Source organism: Diabrotica virgifera, chromosome 4 (assembly GCF_917563875.1).
Source record: "Diabrotica virgifera virgifera chromosome 4, PGI_DIABVI_V3a".
Taxonomy (NCBI): domain Eukaryota; kingdom Metazoa; phylum Arthropoda; class Insecta; order Coleoptera; family Chrysomelidae; genus Diabrotica; species Diabrotica virgifera.
In genome coordinates this window covers 232,602,733-232,610,955 of record NC_065446.1, presented here as the reverse complement: position 1 = coordinate 232,610,955, position 8,223 = coordinate 232,602,733, and the positions used below count along the sequence as shown (strand labels likewise).

At 36.0% G+C, this 8,223-nt stretch overlaps 1 protein-coding gene across 1 annotated transcript in view; it reads left to right on the top strand.

The window, feature by feature from the left end:
* The first annotated feature begins 4,230 nt into the window (after window positions 1–4,230).
* The window catches only part of LOC114327525 (uncharacterized), a 132,163-nt gene continuing 128,170 nt past the window's right edge, over window positions 4,231–8,223 (top strand). Inside the window, exon 1 of the mRNA XM_028276192.2 lies at window positions 4,231–4,432. The gene's annotated coding sequence lies outside the window, so the exon portion shown is untranslated. The remainder of the gene's footprint in view (window positions 4,433–8,223) is intronic.

The window sequence follows — 8,223 nt, the reverse complement described above, 5'->3', positions numbered from 1 at the left end:
TTATTTAAAAACTGTTCCACTAAAAGATTGATAAATCCCAAGATGATAGTCTTTTTGTAATATCTCGTACTACACATTTCAACTGTCATACCTCGTCTTTTCCGTTATATCAAGTAAAAACCTAACTTGATTGGCCTAATTGTCAGGAACAGCGAACAGCTTTAAGTATTCAGCATGTCCATTATCTAGTTCAGGCGATATTGTATTGTAGAAATTATGTTTGCTATTAATTGCTATGGTTTGCTTTTTTACTACACTTTAATGTAGCAGCCTGAACAATTTTCAAAATAAAATATTTATTGGTACCTATTATTTCTGTAGGAATTTACATTTTCTTTCACTAGCTATTGTATTCTCGTGTCGAGTGTCTACAATAATATTGAACTTAATGAGGCTGAAAATTTGATAATTAAAAATAAATATCTCGTGAAAGTTTTAGAAATCATCGAAAGATCTAATTTCCGATTTTTTGACAAAATCATTTAAGAGTTTTTAATCTGAAATGAAATTTAAGTATTTAAATAAAGGTTTCCTAATTATATAGAAATTTTGATAAGAAATTATTATAGGTAGTTATTATCTTCTACATAAATGATTGTTATAGGTATTATTATGTAAGTTTTATAATAAAAAACGCTTTAAAATAATCAGTTATTTCTATTAAAAATATCTTATATCTCACATTTAATTAAGAAAATAAACAAGACCAATTATTTGTATTCTCAACCGCAGTAGTACCTATAAGCTAGAATCATGGAGAAATTGAAATATTCTATGAGGAATCTCTAAAACTTCCGTATAATAAAAATAGTATGAAAAATAAGATAGATTTTATCATAACGAACAGAAAAGAAATAATCAAAAACATATCCAAACAACAACCCATTTCCAACAATCAAGCAACAAAGCCATTATCGCATTTACACCAATATCAGACAGAATTTGCACCATAAGACTCAAAGGTAAACTGCATAACGTGACAATGGTTAATATGTATATGCACCGACTGAAGAGGCTGATGAAGACGAGGTTGAAATATTCTATGGAGAACTGCAGGAAGTATGTGATAAAATTCAAAGACACGATGCTGTTATAACATTAGGCGACTTTAATGCTAAGCTGGGGAAAGAAGAAACTTTCGTAAACATATTTGGGAAACATAGTTTGCATAATGAAACCAGTCAAAATGGACTTAGGGTTGCACAATTTGCAGGAGCAAATAATTATGTAATTGTCAGCACTAACTTCCAGAGAAAAGATATTCATAAAGGAACGTGGAAAATACCAGGAACCAATGAAGCCAATCAAATTGACCACATCCTCATCTCAAAAAGATGGGCAACAGACATAACTAATGTCAGAACGTATCGCGGGGCAAACTCTGACTCAGATCACTATCTTGTGGGAGCAAAATTGCGGCAGAAAATCGCGACAGTGGCAAAAGTGAAAAATGGGAAAATTAAAAAATGGAATGTTAAAGGGTTCAAAAGTCCAACAAAGACACAAGAGTATCAAAATACTCTCCAAATAAAACTCAATGGAATCAGAGAGGAAGATACTGCAGAGGAAGAATGGAGACAATTAAAAACAATAGTGACTGAATCTGCAGAGGAAACTGTCGGAATAGCCAAAATGCAAAAAAATGCGGAATGGTATGATGATGAATGCAGAATAGCGGTAGAGGAAAAAAGGCAAGCTAGGCTTAACCAACTTCAAAGAAACACAAGAAATAGTAGAGAAATTTATAACGAAAAGCGATTACAAGCTACCAGAATATGCAGAAGAAAAAAAGAGAGGCTTTGAAAAAACAAGTACACGTAATCCTAGAACAATAACAGACACGAGAGCAGAAAATTCTATAAAAGAATAAAAGAAAGCACACAGTCATTTAGACCAAAATTGACAATTTGCGAAGACAAGGACGGAGAACTACTAACAGAGAAACAAAAAATTATAATGAGATGGAAAGAATACTTTGAGGAAAACCTAAATGCAGACGATGGAAATGATCAAAACGAGACAATATATTTTACGGCGGAGCAGCACATTGAAAATCCGAGTTATGAAGAAGTACTTCAAATAATAAAGAAACTAAAAAACAGTAAAGCGCCAGGAACGGATGGAGTTTCGGCAGAATTGTTGAAATATGGAGGACCCGAACTCTGGAGAAGAATCCATTACCTGATAAAATTGGTTTGGACCAAGGAGCAAATGCCGGATGAATGGGCAGTTGGTCTTATACAGCCAATACATAAAAAAAGGAGATAAGATGGAATGCCAGAATTACAGACCAATTACATTGCTAAATGTAATATACAAAATCCTTTCTGGCATTATCTACACTAGATTGTCAGAATACTCCGAAAATATAATTGGTGATTATCAAAATGGATTCAGACCAAATAGAGCCACTACAGACAACATATTCATGCTTAGAAAAATACAAGAGAAAGCTTACGAATACGACATAGAACTATATAATATGTATATAGACTCTAAACAAATTTTTGATAGTGTGAAAAGAGACAAAATGCTGGAAGACCTCCGAAATCTAGGTATATACCAAAAATAATATATCAGCCTCATAAAAATAACGTTGCAGGGTTCAAAAGCCGCAGTTAGAGTAGATGGAAAACTGTCTCCCCTGTTTGACATCAACATGGGGGTGAGACAGGGAGACGCACTTTCAACCTTGCTGTTCAATCTAGTTATTGAAGCAGTCATCAGAAAACCCAATGTAACCGGCCATATAAATACCAAAACAGTACAAATTACTGCATACGCAGACGATGTCGCCATTATTAGTAGAAGCAAGACACGACTAATGGAGATGGAGACGTTCAAGGAAATTGATCCTGAAGCACAAAAAAGAGGGCTTAAAATAAACGAAAGAAAAACTAAGTACATGACTATCAAAAGAACACCTGAGATTGAAAATAATTTAACAATAGACAACTATACTGTAGCGTGATTAGTGTAATTACTTCTAATTACAATAAAACTAGCGGTTCGTAATTTATATACGACTTTATTTATATAAGTTACAGACGAATTTATCTTATACACTAAACTTATTCACAAAATATGCCCGTATTTATACCCAGTTGTTATTCTGGAACAATCGACTCCCATCTCGAGCTATCGGCTTGTTCCGCCTACGTGACGTACCTTCCAGAATTCTCCGGCGAGGCCTAGCACATCCGATTACGTCATTCTCGAGGTGTTTACTGTTATACGGGGATCGGCCAAGATTTCTCTTCCGCTACAATACTATTGAACGTGTGTATGCTTTCACATATCTGGGCACACTCGTAAGTAGCGAAATTAATGCACGTATTTCCAGTGGAAATCGTACATACTATGCTAATAAAAGATTGATGACATCGAAATTATTAGACAACAGAACGAAAATGACTATCTACAGAACTTTGATTAGACCCGTAGTAACCTATGGTTGTGAAACCTGGGTAATGACGAAAAAAGATGAAGCCCAACTCAGGACATTCGAGAGAAAGATACTGAGAAAAGTATATGGCCCGGTGCAATGAGAAAGACGGCACATGGAGAATCAGCAGAAACGACGAGCTTAATGAACTGAATGAAGTGTAAGATTTGTGAAAAGTCAAAGACTGTCATGGCTGACATGTTCAGCGACAAGAAGACATGAAAACGACAAAGAAGATGTTGCAGTGGAAGCCGGTAGGAAGGCGGAAAAAAGGAAGGGCCAGGACGAGATGGTTGGATATGACGTGGAGGACGACCTGAAAACCATGAATATAAGACAATGGAGGAGAAGGGCCCAAGAGAGATCTGAATGGAAGGACATAGCCAGACAGGCAAAGACCCATTCAGGGTTATGATGCCAAAAGAAGAAGAAGAAGAAGTAGTTTGGTTTGGTCACTTGGACCAGCGCGAGCTCTATGCATGTCCTGAACATCTACGCAACTACGGGAAGGTTAAAATAAATGGGGCTACATAAAAAAATATTTATTTTCTACCAACTTCTTAATATTCAAATATATGTATATATTGTACCGTCCATTTTCCATAACAAGAGTTACAATATCAATATACATATCAGCGATCTTCGATATCACTTTGCTCCATTTTCAACGATCACCTGCAATAACTCTCTAGTGGGTCGCGTGCCTGAATCTGAATGGGAGGGATTTCGCCGGACGGGACCTACTATCTCTCTTCGAGAGCTTCTGTACAAACAGATTACAAGAAGTTGATGACAGTTTGAAGAAACAGTTCGACGCGCACCTTCTCATATTTCATTATTAACGCACTCATTGACGGATTCAGTCTCGTAAATTCTCGAGATAGTGTCGTTAAACGTTATGTGCTCGTTTTGCTAATAATTCGGCTTTGCTAAGTTGTAGTTTCTTAAAGAGGATTTTATTGGAGCTTTTGTTTGTAAAATAATAAGGTAAGGTAGAGTTTTATGCAATTCATTATTAAGAAACTGCAATTTTTAATTAATGATATAGATAAATAGCTAAATACGACGAAAGAAAAATCAGGACATTTGAATGTGTATGTTACAAATTGTGATCTTAAATATACAACGGTATGATAGTACTTTGGCTAAAACAATTCCGAAAACAAAACATTTTTTTTTATCTAGCTCCAGTGATTATCTACAGAGCAATCAGTCTACATGAGCAATAAGCATTTATTTTGTTAAATCTAATGACATTCTTTTTCAAGTTCCGCTTCTATCGCAGATTGGAAATCATTCTGGCAATTATAATTTTATTGGTTACGTCTACGTGCATGAATAGTTCAATTGAACTGCATCCATACCATTCACGGAGATTGCGTAGCCACGAAATTTTACGTCTTCCTACGCTTCTTCTGCCTTTGATTTTTGCCTGCATTATATTCCTTAATAATAGTTCGTATTTTTCACTTTTCATAATGTGCCCCAAAAGTATTCCAACTTCCTGACAGGGCCCCCTCTACCATATGTGCAAATTGTGCAATGCACACGGCGCCATCCTTTAGGGCGCCAAAACCCGGGGTCAAAAATTGCAAAAAAAAAACAAACAAACAGAAAAAACAAAATGATCCAGTTACTGCCGATTCCCATCTGCGAGAACATGTCAGAAGTCATGCATTTTAATTTATTGATATTTTAGTCTACAAATAATAGTCCATTTACTCACGGTTTTTGCTGTTAATTTTAAAGAACCTTATATTGACATGAAATTTGTCATACACATAGCTAACAAGAAAAGAAGTGATATTATGCAGATGTGTGCTGTTGCCCTGGTGGTAAAAGGGGTATTCTCAGGGGAATGCGCCCGAGAATACCTGGGGGTTTTCTTGGCGGTGAAAAAACAAACGTTCAAAATAAGCCCGGAATTGGATAAACTGACTAATTCTAAGCAACTTTTGTTATATAGAGATTTAGTCAATACTTTTCGAGATATTTGCGAGTGAATATGTTCATTTTTCAACAAAAAACCCCCTTTTTAGAAGGTTTTTCGCAAATAACTCAAAAATTAATTATTTTATCGAAAAAATACTTTTAGCAAAAATATAGCTTACAAAAAAGTGAAAAAAATAATTTATGTATGAAGTCTGCAAACCCAGAGGAAGCAGAGTTGTAGCTAATGAAAAGTAGGTTCTTATTCGTCAAATTTTAAATCGAATATTTCAACGTGAAATAACCAAAGAATTAAGCACTTTTCGGGGAAAACTCATTACAACTTCTTTAAAGTGTTTAAAAAAGTTTCTAGCAACAAGAACAAGCAGCGAGCATCCTTTTTTTGGAAAAAAAAAAATCGTAAAAATCACACTCTAATTAGCATTCTAAATTAAATTAATCGTTACCGCTTTACCATTTACTTTCTATGCATTGTTTATATGATCTGTAAGTTTCATCGGTTTAAAGTGCTCATTTTTGAAAAAAATTGGTTTTAAAGTGAATTTTTTTTTTAATCTTAAAAAATTCCTTTCTTCCAAATACCTAACTTAAAAATTAATACCAAAAATCTCAAGCAGTAAAAAAATTTAGGTTTTGTTTGTCTCAAGATTTCGGATTTTTTTGTTTTCCTGTAAGACAAACATTGGTGAAGATATGTGAATTTGCATACACTCGTGATTAGTGACTCGTTCAAGCCCTTTTAATTACAGCATTTTAAAAAATAAGCACTTTGAATCGATGAAACTTCAGATCATATAAACAATACATATTGCAAGTAAAGTATCTTGTGGTGAAGCGGTAACGACTAATTTCATTTGGGATGCTCATTAGGGGGTGATTTTCACGATTTTTTTTTACCAAAAAGAGTACCAACGTTATTCTGAGCGTAACTTACTTATTTTTTATCTTGAAAAAACTAAAAAAAACAAAAATATAGGTTCTTTTAACACATTGCTTGCGGATGTCTAATCCTAAGACTTATCCTCTGAACGGACAAAAAAAACACATATTAAAAATGTGTATAATCAATGGCATACATGCGCACCGTCCGCCCAGTGGTGAAGGCATCATGTGGCTCACATGTATGCCATCCACACGAAACGTGAAACACTTTTAAAAAGTTATAATCAGTTGTCCCTCATAAGTGCTTGATTTTTTGGTTATTTCACGTTGAAATATTCGATTTGGATAGGCAGCCAGACAATCTAGAATCTCTAGATCTCCTGGCAAGGAACACATTAAAATAATTAAAATAATAAGATATGCCTCCAACCAACAACTTAAAGGGACCTTCTCAGGACCAAGCAACAAAACGACTCGGACCAAGCGTCCGAATATGCCATTTAAATATAGAAGGTATTAGTAGAAGTAAATGTGAGTACCTTCAAAAGGTACTCATTGAAAATAATATCGACGTAGTCGCAATTCAGGAAACCCATGTAGAAAACGAGGAACAAATTCTCGCTAGAGGAAGAATTCATGGTTACGATTTACTGGGTGCAACTTACCATCCAGCTTATGGAGTAGCAACCTATGTACGAAACAAAATAGAAAATGCACACATATGTTCTACATCAGACATAAATAACATTCATACGGTTACCATACAAATTGGCGAAATTACTGTCAGCAATATTTATAAACCACCGGCAGTCCTGTGGCCTCCGCATGTTATTCACGCCCACCCACACCCCTCAGTGTATGTTGGAGATTTTAACAGCCATCACGAACTCTGGAAGTATAGACAAAGTGATCAAAACGGCGAGGCTTTGATAAATTGGAGCGAAGGGGCTGGCACGTATTTAGTCTTTGACGCTAAAGATAGGGGAACTTTTCGATCTGCAGCCTGGAGGCGAGAATACAACCCAGACCTATGCTTTGTCTCCACAAACGAAAACAATCAACCCCTGGCAGCTTCACGTACAGTGCTCCCAGATTTTCCACATAGCCAACATAGACCAGTTGTAATAGAAGTTGGCATCAAAATACCAATAATAACATCTTTCCCTCGACCTAGGTGGAACTTTAAAAAAGCAGACTGGGCGACTTTTACTGCGAGATTGGACAAATGTCTCGGATGGATAACCCCAACACGTACAAACTATATGAGGTTTGTTGGCGCAGTTATATCTACAGCGAAGAAAACTATACCCAGAGGATATCGTAGAGATTATGTCCCAGGATGGGATGAAAAATGCGAAAAATTGTATCAAGAATACAACGAAAGCCAAGACCGAGAAATTGCGGACGAACTGCTGCAGCAGTTTGGATGCAGCCAGACGGCAAAAATGGATGGAAACTGTGGAAAAACTAGACTTTAGTAAATCAGGCAGAAAAGCGTGGTCCTTACTTAGAAAACTTGGTAGTAGCAGACACTCAACTAGAGACAAAGTACCAATAGTTCCCAACAGAGTGGCCTCCCACATTGTAGCAAACTCAAGGGCACCTAGAGATCGTGACCACACCACCAAAGTAAAACAAGACCTAAAAATATTAAAGTCTGCATGCCCGCCTACATCTGAATACTCTGACGAGTTTACTCCAGAAGAAATTACCTCAGCAATATCAGAAATTAAATCTGGAAAGGCACCCGGCTCCGATAAAATACATCCAGAATTTTTACTCCATTGTGGCAAATATGCTAGGAAATGGCTGGCTATGGATGGATTTACTAGCCATCACATTAGGATGCACAAGCACTCGTTCACAATATTTCGCACTAAAACGTTGTATGGTCTCTTTGGCGGATTCTAGGGGGATGTCGTGCTGAATCATCTAGTTCAGGACAT